This window comes from Mytilus galloprovincialis, chromosome 5 (assembly GCF_965363235.1).
Source record: "Mytilus galloprovincialis chromosome 5, xbMytGall1.hap1.1, whole genome shotgun sequence".
NCBI classification, from domain to species: domain Eukaryota; kingdom Metazoa; phylum Mollusca; class Bivalvia; order Mytilida; family Mytilidae; genus Mytilus; species Mytilus galloprovincialis.
In genome coordinates this window covers 10,101,354-10,113,619 of record NC_134842.1, presented here as the reverse complement: position 1 = coordinate 10,113,619, position 12,266 = coordinate 10,101,354, and positions in this window count along the sequence as shown.

Sequence of the window (12,266 nt, the reverse complement as noted above, 5' to 3'; positions counted from 1 at the left end):
ATAGAAAATAAAACACAAACTTTATTTTATACACCCTACTGATCATTCAAATGAAGTTTGGTTGAATTTGGTTGAGTAGTTTTAGAGGAGAAGATTTTTTAAAGTTAGCAAATATGATGAACAAATTGTGAAAAATTGTCATTAAAGGACAATAATCCCTTAAGGGGTCAATTGACAATTTTGGTCATATTAACTTATTTGTAGATCTTACTTTGTTGATCATTTTTGCTGTTTACAGTTTATCTTTATCTATAATAATATTCAACATAATGACCAAAAACTGCAAAATTTCCTTAAAATACCAATTAAGTGGCAGCAACCCAACAATGGGTTGTTTGATTCATCTGAAAATTTCAGGGCTGATAGATCTTGACCTAATGAACATTTTTACCCCATGTCAGATTTGCTCTAAATGCTTTCGTTTTTGAGATATAAGCCAAAAACTGCATTTGACCCCTATGTTCTATTTAAAGTAAGGGCGGCCATGTTTTTTGACGGATCAAAAATCGAAGCACACACTTTGTGCAGGATAATCTAAGGAACTATCATGCTAAGTTTCATCCAAATCCATTCAGTAGTTTCAGAGGAAAATTTTTTTTTAAAGTTAGCAAATATGATGAACAAATTGTGAAAAATTGTCATTAAAGGACATTTACCTCTTAAGGGGTCAATTGACAATTTTGGTCATATTAACCTATTTGTAGATCTTACTTTGCTGATCATTTTTGCTGTTTACAGTTTATCTTCATCTATAATAATATTCAAGATAATGACCAAAAACTGCAAAATTTCCTTAAAATTACCAATTAAGTGGCAGCAACCCAACAATGGTTTGTTTGATTCATCTGAAAATTTCTGGGCTGATAGATCTTGACCTAATGAACATTTTTACCCCATGTCAGATTTGCTCTAAATGCTTCCGTTTTTGAGATATAAGCCAAAAACTGCATTTGACCCCTATGTTCTATTTTAAGTAACGGCGGCCATGTTTTTTGACGGATCAAAAATCGAAGCACACACTTTGTGCAGGATAATCTAAGGAACAATCATTTTAAGTTTCATTCAAATCCATTCAGTAGTTTCAGAGGAGAAGATGTTTGAAAAATTGTTAACGACGACAGACGACGACGACGACGACGGACGCCAAGTGATGAGAAAAGCTCACATGGCCTTTTAGGCCAGGTGAGCTAAAAAAGGACATGCTGGCCCTCTAAATTGATGCGAACAAAATTTTTTAGTCATAATATTCAAATATTGCTACCTATTTTATTAAACAATCAATCCATACATGAAAATATAACTCATTTACTATGCGGCTAAATAGATTTAAATACTAGAATGCTTATATGGTCAATTTTGGTTGTTGCAGACAAATAATTTTATTATATGAGTCAGTCTGAGGTATGAAAACTACTGAATTTGGTTTACGATTCAATATTTTGAAGAAAAAAAAAAGACATGCTAACACTCTAAATGGATGCGAGTAAATTTTTTTAGTCATAATACTCAAATCTCTTTCATTATACAATCAATTCTTTCATGAAAATATAACTCATTTACTATGCGGCTATATAGATTTAAATACTAGAATGCTTATATGGTCAGTTTTGAGTGTTGCGGACAAATAATTTTATTATACGAGTCAGTCTTAGGTAAGAAAACTATTGAATTTTGTTTGTGATTCAATATTTTGAATGAAAAAGGACATGCTGTCACTCTAAATTGATGCAAAAAAAAAAATTATGTCATAATAATTAAATATTGCTTCCTTTTTTATTATACAATCAATCTTTATATCAAAATATAACTCATTTACTATGCCGGCTATATAGATTTACATAATAAATTGCTTATATGGTCAGTTTTGGTGTTGCAAACAAATAATTATATATTACGAGTTAGTCTGATGTATGAAAACTACTGAATTTTTTTTACTATTCAATATTTTAAATAAAAAGAGGTCATGTCCGTCAGGCTGGTACAAAAATTGCTGTCAATTGTTACGTATTATATGGTCAATTATGGCATGAAAATATAACTGAATTACTTTTATATAGAATAAGATAACTTGTTAAGAGGTAAATATTGTCAGTTTTGGTTAATGATATCAAATAATTTTGTTTTACGAGTCAGTCTGTCTAAGATGAACAAGAAATTTACTATAATTATTGTTCAATTAAATACAAATGTGTGACATTTTTAAATAACTTTTATCGTCAATATGTCAAGCAGAAATGACCGGTTGGTCAATTAATTTTGTTGTTCCTTATCATTTCATATTTTAGGTCAGTGTATCCAGGTTACGATGACAATCTGCGTTAACGGCCGTTTACTACAAACAGTAAACGCGCGTTTATACTTTTTAGGAAAATAGAAGACGCCCATTTTTCCACGTTAACGCGGAGGTAAACGGGAAAGTAAGCGCCCGTTTACTCTTTACAAAATTAGAAGACGCGCCGTTTTTGCGTTAACGCGGAGGTAAACGCGAAAGTAAACGCCCGTTTACTTTTAATGTCTACTGCAATTTCGGAGTTAACGCACAGTTAACGCGGCGTTTACATGAAGTGCACGCGAGTAAACGCCGCGTTAACTTTTTCGGCCCGTCTACATGTAATGCTTGGTCTGCACCCAACTGTATTTAAAAAAGAAATACTTCATAAGAGCTTATAACATGTAAAAATTTAAGATATAAGTATAAACCACAGTATTTCAGCTTAAATATGTGTTACCTTAATCTGTGTTGTAGTTGTAGTGTATATATAATGATCAAACTTTTATTTCTTATAATTGCTTTACTGAAAATCCTCTTTTTGTAACATTGATGAGTTGCAAAAAATACGTAATGATACAAATTATATTATAAATATCATGTTCAAACATTACTAAGTAAGTATTTTCATATTGAATAATGTCTGATTTAATAAAAGCTCGGTAATCATTGTTGTATTGAACATGTTAATTGAAAATGTCATTTGTAGTAGATGAGCTTTTGCCATGATTTTGCGTCCGCTTTCCGTCCATTGTCATTAAACTCTGCATTATTAATCTTTTCCTCTGTAACTGCTTCATCTGTCAACCAATAAGTTAGTTATGTTCGTCCAGGTTGATCGACCTACATGGCAACTGTGTTAAAAAATAACACAAAATAGTCAAACTTTTGTTGCTTATGTTTCTAAATCTATAGCAATTCCAAGAATAAAAAAACTGTGTAAAAATGGTCAGCGAAAGTCCTTCATACCCTGAACATTTTGAGAAATTTCCACACGTGACCTTAGTATGTTGAGTTTAAACGAACTTGGCATTTACATTTCAAAACATTATAAGAACAATTTTAGAGGTGTAATCTAGGAAAATAATCAGCATCTCGGAAGATAAGAGAAATATCTAATCACGTCTTAGATGTATTGCCCTTTATGTTACATTTTGTAAATTCAACTGTTTCACAAGCCACGCCTCTTTTTATATAATATTCATAGATATGTTATTTTTTTGACAGACTGGTTCCGATATATGATCACTGTGTTTCATTTCATAGAGACATAACTTGGGAATGTTACCAGTATAGAAAACAGGGTAGCGCCTAAAATTGTATTCGTAAGGAGGTTCAAAAGTGGAGGAAGGGGTAGTATCGAATTGTAATATAAGTTTAAACTATTCGAATTTCAGGGATATATAAACTCAACAATAGTATACCGCTCTTCGAATTCATAAATCAATAGAAAGAAAACAAATCCGGGTTACAAACTAAAACTGAGGTAAACACATCAACTAAAAGAGGAAAACAACGAAACAACAGAAACACTGAAGGGCAACAACACACCAAAACGACTATGCAACACACACATAAACGAACTACAAGATAACAACTGTCATTTTCCTGACTTGGTACAGGATATTTTATGAAACATGGTGGGTTGAATCTGGTTTTGTGGCTAGTCAAACCTCGCGCTTTTATGGCAATCTTAGATATAACACTTAAATGACAACATTATATGACAGAACTGCTATACAATTAAATGCAAGAACATTCAGGACAGACAAATACACAAATAAACATTTTAATAGGACATTTCGACATGCTATTAGTTATCAAAGGTACCATGTTTATAATTTAATACAACATACGTGCGCTTCGTCTACATAAGACTCACCAGTGACGCTCAGATCAAAATCGTAAAGAAAGCCAAACAAGTAAAAAGTTGTGGTGCCAAATACGGCTAAGGTTATCTATGCCTGGGATAATAGAAAAATCCTAAGTATTAAGAATAATTCTTACTTTTTCAGTAAATTTATCAAAAATGAACATTATTGATTTTCATGTCATCAACAAAATGGTGACTTGCCATAGAATAAAACACGAACACGTAAAACAAAAAAGGAAAGCACATACAACAGCACAAAAATAACCATGTATTGTCACCGACAAGATAAAGCTACAAAACAACGTCACAGCTAAATTTCTTAAAAAATATGAGTTAATTTTAAAATCAGGTTTGTAACTATAGTATTTGATGTAGAATATAACCATTACAATTTAATAATATAAATGTTGAACATATGAAAATAATAAAGCTTTTGTGGCTGGGTTTCACTTTTCCTCGTCAGTTTTTATCTAACTACTAGTATGTAACGCAATAAATGATATATACGGCAGAAAGAAGAAATCTTTACAGATCAGCTGGATTGCAAATTAATATAAGAGTCACAGAAATATTTTTATTATACGTACGTCTGAACCACCGAATGAAGAACTATAAAAGAACATTACCAACAGCAGGTGAAAACTGAAACGTCATTTAAACATACAAATAATAAAAGCACCTAGGCAGGGTAAATTAATTTAGACTAAGTTCTCTATGTTCAACAGAATAGAATTGCAAGTAGTATAGTGAATTCGCTTATAACTATCGCAAATGAGACAATTCGTTGTATTATATATAAGCCGCACACAAAATCCTACTGGAATGCAGACGTGAAAAAAGCACAAAATAAAGACAACAAAACTAATTGAGTTTGGATCCATGGCGGAAGACCCAGTGGTATGCAACATCAGTTGTTCACACACCACCAAAGTCGATTTGTAATGCATTACCAAATTATTTCGAAGTTCTCTCCACATCAGCAGATATGTGATATGTCAACTTTCCATGAACTTAAATGAAATTAATAAAATATACAGCGAAATTTAACGAGTATGTAAAGCTGACAAATATATATACTAACCAGGTAGACCTTTTTCTTGTGATGTAAGCTCTGTTATTAAACAGCTAAAACGAACGCTTGATATTTGGTGGATCAAAAGTTGCGAAAGGTATTTCATTTTTTCTAAATATCGTTATAGAAAAAAAGAAGGTTCTTATTGACTGGCTGAAATAATTTGTTCCCTTGTTCAAATGAGGTGATAACACTAAATTGAGCAAGGGAAGTCTTCGGCCCGTATGTTTACTATCTAGTGTATTAAAGGTTTTTTTAAAAGTATTCATCTGCTTACAAATAGTAGTCGTAATAGCGCAAACTTTTCCAACATGGATTTCACAAAAGGTTTTGGTTCTTTTGCTGCTTCCATTTGTCTCCTCAAAACAATTAACTATACTTTAGAACAACACAGCAAAGTATGTGTAGCGTTTCTTAACAGTAAAAGGTCTTTGATATGGTATGGCATGAAGCACGCATGTTTAAATTGTTAAACTCTGGTGTCAAAGACCGTTTTTTCCTGTTTGAATTTCTCTACACTAGACATTTTGAGTCCCTTAATATGTTGCTTAAATGTTACAATCGACTGATGAATGTTGAAATCAAATGTTAAATGTGCATACGAATGTTGAAACAAAAGTTTGAATGTGAAAACATACGTGAATGCCGAAAACTAATGTCGAATTTTGAAAACAAATGTGGAATGTCGAAAACTAATGTTTCATGTTGAAAATGGAATGTCGCAAACGCATGTAGTTCAGTACTCAACATTGAACACTTAACATACATTTTTTTCAGCATTCATTTTCAACATTCAATTTCGATTTCAATATTAAAAATTTTTTTTATCATTCTTTTTTCAACATTTGATTTTAAAAACTCAACATTCATTTTCAACATTTGAATTTCAACATTCAACATTTGTTTTTAACATTCGATTTTCATTTTCGACATTCGTTTTTAATATTCAACATTCGTTTTTTTTTACATCAACATTCAACATTCGTTTTTAACATTTGACCTTTAACATTCAACATTCGTTTTCAACTTTCAACATTCAACATTCGCTATCAACATTCAACATTCGTTTTCAACATTTAACATTCCTTTTACAACATTCAACATTATAAGTTAGGGTTGCAAATCCATCATTAAACACCTTATATAAATTTCGCCAAGTCATCGATATCATCAAGGTAACAAAGGCTTTATCAAATACCTAAACTAACTGTATTGCGTCTTGTCATCGATATCAGTCACGATTGCAAAAGTAAAGCAACGCTAGTATACCGCTGTTCAAAAGTTACCAATCGGTTAAGCAAAATCAAATCCGGGTTACAAACTAAAACCGAGAGAAACACATCAACTATCACAGTTAAACAACAGAACAGCAGAAACACCAAACTGCATAAAAATCAAAAAACAAATATACATAGAAACGGACTATTTGAAACCAACTGCAATAATTCTGACTTGACAAAGGACATTTTGAGATAAAATTATGATAAGCCTTAATTTACATTAAACCTCTTAAATATGTCTTCATGTCATGGATATCAATCACGATTTAAAAACCTGAATCAAATTATTTATCTGTTTGTCGTCTTGTCATTGATACCAATCACGTTTGCAAAGCCTTTATCTATGTCGTCTTGTCGTCCGAAATATTTACTAATGCTGAGCGTTTTTTAAACACTTAATCAGTTTGTCGTCTTGTCATCGATATTATTGACAATTGCAAACCTCTTATCTCACAAGGTTCCAAATGGTGAAGTTGAAAGCATCCCTTCGAATTTGGCGAAAAGGTACTTTCTAACTAGTTAATATGTTCCGTTGGAACTTTTAAACCAGAGGAAGAACAAAGTAACTAGTTGAGAAGTTCCTCCGGAACTTTTCGGCTAGTTAGTTCTTTCCGCCCAGAACTTTCCAACGTCGGAACAAAAGAGCATTTACCAATCCCCTTCCCTTTCATGAATGTGACCTATCGAGTTGGACTATTTACCGGATTTGTTATAACATCAGCAACACGACGGGTGCCACATGTGGAGCAGGATCTGCTTACCCTTCCGGAGCACCTGAGATCAACCCTAGTTTTTGGTGGGGTCCATGTTGCTTATTCTTTAGTTTTCTATGTTGTGTCATGTGTACTTTTGTTTTTTTGTTTACCTTTTTCATTCTTAGCCATGGCGTTGTCAGTTTATATTCGATTTATGAGTTTGACTGTCCCTTTGGTATCTTTTTGCCCTCTTTTTTCTCTTTCCATGTATTTCGCCTTGTCGTCCGTAACAATCACTAATGCATAGCGGTTTTTAAACCCCTTTTCAGTATGTCGTGTTGTCATTGATATCATTCACAATTGCAATGCCTTTTTCAAACTTCTATTTGTTTCTGCCTCACATCGATATCAGTTATATGTTCTGGCTATCAGTGTATGGTAACCCTGTATCAAAACAGTAATCAGTATTTTGTAATGGTATCGATAACACTCAAGGTTGTTTAGCCTTAATTAAACCCGTAATTAGTACACCCTTATGTCAGAGATATTTGTTACATATGTTCCTTTCAGTACATTGGCCGTATTACACATACAATTTATCTGTATTTAATACTAGATATATAATAAAATGAGTTTAAATGATCACGCTACCATTAAAAAAACAACAGCATTAGATTTTAAGCATTTGTCTAAATTTAAAGAACCTTATATCAGAAAGTGTTCCAATCCTTCTGTTTATACTTAATTTAAAAAAAAACATGGGCAATATAGAGTTAAGAAGTACATTATTGTCGGGTATCGACACTAATCATCAAAAATACTTTCGATAACACCTGAATCGCCACTTTAAAATTTTAAGCTAACATACATAGAAAAAATGTACAAAAATTGCCTTCTAACTTACAAAAAAAAATCAGTTTGTCATATTGTTACCTTTTATGATTTTGCATATCTATTTTTAATCTACATTATCACGAATAAACCAACGATGCTGTGAAATTGCAATATAGATCATGAAATCGTTTTGCTTATTTAGTTTGTGTTTATAATTTCAATCAGGTCGGTCGTTATATACTAAAAACTAGTATGTGTCAAGTAATGTGACATTGGTTTTGTCAAATCGAATTCTGTTACCTTCATGCACAAATTCCTACGTGTCTATAGACGGATCTATTCAATTATCGCCCTTTGATTAGATAACTGCCACTTGCGCGTCCCGATGGAAGTCCGCGATTGCATTAGTGAACGAAATTGTAAACAAAGCGACTGAGTGCGTAAAAACTGTTGGATTATTACCTGTATTATGACTACTAAGATGAAACGATCAATGCCCTCAGAATTAAATATCGTAACGGGGTGGATTGACGACATGAGTAAGGGCCAAACATCATGTACGGGGACATTTTTGAATATTTGATATCGTCAAAAGCCGTGGATGGTGCAAAAATGAAAAACCTCAAAAATCTCCAAAGCCACAACTATTTTCAGAGTGGCAATGTTGACAAAGATTTGCACAACATTCTCTCGGGTGCCAGGATGTATTTAAAAGCAGACGTTCGTGCTTCCCAGACAGATACCAAATCAAACAACAATTATGTTTCATTATACTAAATTTGTGTTTTAATTACTTGTAAAGTTCACAAAATTTCATTGACAATCACTCTGCAGAAATTCCTGTTACCCCAACATCAGGATGGATTATTCGCCAAAACTAGACAACCATAACTGAAGTAGAAAAAAGTGCCAAATATGAAAAATAAGACTTAAAGTATAATTAAACTTTGCATTTGGAAGATTAGAGTAACAATTTGGAATCTTTAAAAGCAATTATTTAACATAAAAATCCAATAACAAACATTTCAACACTAGTTACCTAGATGAAGGACATGTAATCATGAAAAGTTGTCTAGTATAGTTTTTAAACAGAGAAAGGCAATGTCTTATGTAAAAATAAATGAATACCTTCATGCGGTCAGATTATTCCAGTGTTAAAATACTAGAAAAGTGCTTATTTACCACTTGTTCTTCAACTTAACATGGGGAACACAGCTAAAAAAAAATCACTATGTCAAAGGGAGGTAATTCATTTTTTTCATACGATTTTATATACATTATGAGGAGAAATATGTGCAAAATGTGATGTAAATGGGGAGAATATTTATGCCTTTCATTGATATCATAACTCTAAAGTGTAATATCTATTGTTTCTTTCCATCTGCACACACACACAAAAACTGATTTTTACCATATACCCCATGCTTTCTTTCACAGTACACTAAGTGCATCCTGGATAGCCGCAGCTAAGATAGAAATTTGTGTAAAAAACAACTTCCAATGGTTCCAAAATCCTTTCATTACATTTAAATTTGCAGGAAATTAGTTTGTTGATTATTGTGTGGTCTTGGACAAGTACAGTGAAAGAGTGCATATTTTCCTATAGGGGTAAATTCAGTAAAAAATCTCCCATTGACTTTAATGCTAATCTATGTATGGAATTAAATTTATACCTGATTTACCTTTAGAAATTGAATTCTTGCATATAGCATTCATGAAAGTACAAATGTAGCCCTATCTTTTGCACTAATAAAAACATAGGGTCATGCTGCATTTTTGGGCATTTACATGACCATGTTTACAAACAATGTAGATTCGCACTGAATTACTATACTGACTACCATTTCTTTTTAACCCTGTAGTAAAAAAATTAAGTACATTCAGCATTTATTTTTTATTTTTTTCAACTCTAGTTTTGATCCATCTGCCAAAAAATATTTATTACAAACATTATCTACCAATCAGAAGTGCATAAGACTTCAGTGTTATACAGAAAGCTCTCCCCTAAATGGGCGGTCCCTGGTGACGTATATTTATTTACTGCATTTACCCCTGTATGTTAGAGCCAAAGGCAGATCGCCTTCTATAAAAGGAAAATTAACAATAGGAAATGAAAAATCATGTCTTTTGTCGTAAATTTATGTATGGAGAAAATTATTGTTTAATTACCGTCGTTCGTACGCCATTGGAACAGTTTTCAGTCCGCTTCTTTCGTCAACAAATGTACAATCAAATTAATGATATAGTAAGTGTAAAACAGATGTATAACAAACAACATTTTATGAAAATATGCTCTACGAGGAACAACGATCACAATATGTCTTGATGGTATAATTATCGACTAATCGTGAAAGTGCATTTATTTCTGCAAAAATTGTCAAACTATAATGGCGGTAAATTATGACCAACTACGCATGGTGATACACACTCCTGTAAAATATTAAAGCTTCCAGAAAAACGGTCCAATTATAGTACAGGTAATAATATAAATATGTCACAAAAGGTTACAAAAAAGAATTGTTATATTCCACAAACAAAAATATTTAAAATAAAATTATGGTAATGTATTCATTCGATGACCATAAAAAGAAACTCAATTAATTTGGTCGCTGAAGAGAAGTGTACAACCTTAAAACATTCCTGTACCTCCCGCAAAAGTTGTTCGAAACAAAATAGAGTTAACAATTGGCAACCACACATGAAGAAAAACCATACTTTTGATATGAAAATAAGGTGATGTGGTATATTGTCAATGAGACATCTGTCTATCTTCAATAAACCAATACCGCATTGCAATCTCTAAAATGCCCAGAGTGATAAATGCAAAACATTTCAAGATATGTACAGGAACAAATCATGATTTTGCATGGCAGTGTTAAACATGTTAAATGGCGCTTATCTATAAAGTATTTTACGCAAACTATCTAAGAGGAATAGAATTGATATAGATAGAATTACAAATTAAATGTCCACAAAACTTGCTGGTTGTTCTACTCCAGGAATAGATTACCTACAGACAGGGGATATTTGAGCTATTTTAAAATGCTGTTCAACTTCATGCTTTATTTCATTTTATTTTACTTTAAGATTTTTTTTTTATTCGAGTGTCAATGAGTCTTTTATAAACGAAACGTGCGTCTGGCACAAATACAAATTTTCAATGCTGGTATTTTTGTTGAGTTATTAGCAAGCCATATATTGAACAAAGACTGTGTAAGCTTTAGCAACTCCAAACGCTGGAGAAAAATCATAACGATCAATGTGTACCTCACAAATTTTTCAGCAATACTCTTCGATCTATCTCTTGTGTTACTTTTTTGGTAGGGATATGTGAATATCATGCCATGGCCTGTCTGTATTTATCAGAAAAGAGGTATAGGGAAAAAGTGAAAGAAGACAAAGCACGTTCTCTATTGGACGTACATAGACTGTCACTGCAATAAAAGCGCTGTTCTTTTTCTTGTTTGTTTGTGTGCATGTGCTGATTTTGTGTCATTGATGGATATATCCGATATTCTTTTGTCTCGTTTAAATGTGTAGTCAGCACTAAGGGGTAACACGATTTGTGATAACAATAACCTCACAAGAAAATGTAGCGGTGCCACACTCATATATTCTAATCCACATCAGAATTTCATTCACATGAACAAGTACAATGTCCATCTATTAGTAAACGAAATTAGGGTACGGTAATGGTTAGCGTAACTGCATGTGAAACACAAAAACAAAAATACAACGGCTTCTTAAAAAAGGTGGTCATGACCAACACACCAAACAACTGGATTAATAACCTGTCACCTACCAGTTCTTTTGTAAGCTGTAGTGTACCAAGACTCAGCACCACACGATTGCTATTAGTCCGATTGTTTATAATTCTTCGTGGCTATAAATATAGTATCTTCCACTGAACGACATCTATGACACTTTGCTGGGTCAATTTTAAAAACACTGACAGATGTAGTTCTAGCCAATGTGTAGCTTGGTCAATATGAGCAATTTAGTCCACATCGTAAACGTTGACATCATCTGTTAAATAACGTATACCGAAGTTGAGACATTTCTGTCTCAAATATGAATTTGTTTCGCAGAATCCTTGTACCTCTTTTTTGTTTGCAATTTAGCTTTACCGACAAGAACTTTCTGTGGTTCGATTTGATAGATGACAATATCTCAAATAATACATGTTCTCTAGCATTCAGTTCTTTGCAAATCATCAATAAGTGTTTGCACCATGTTCTGTGTT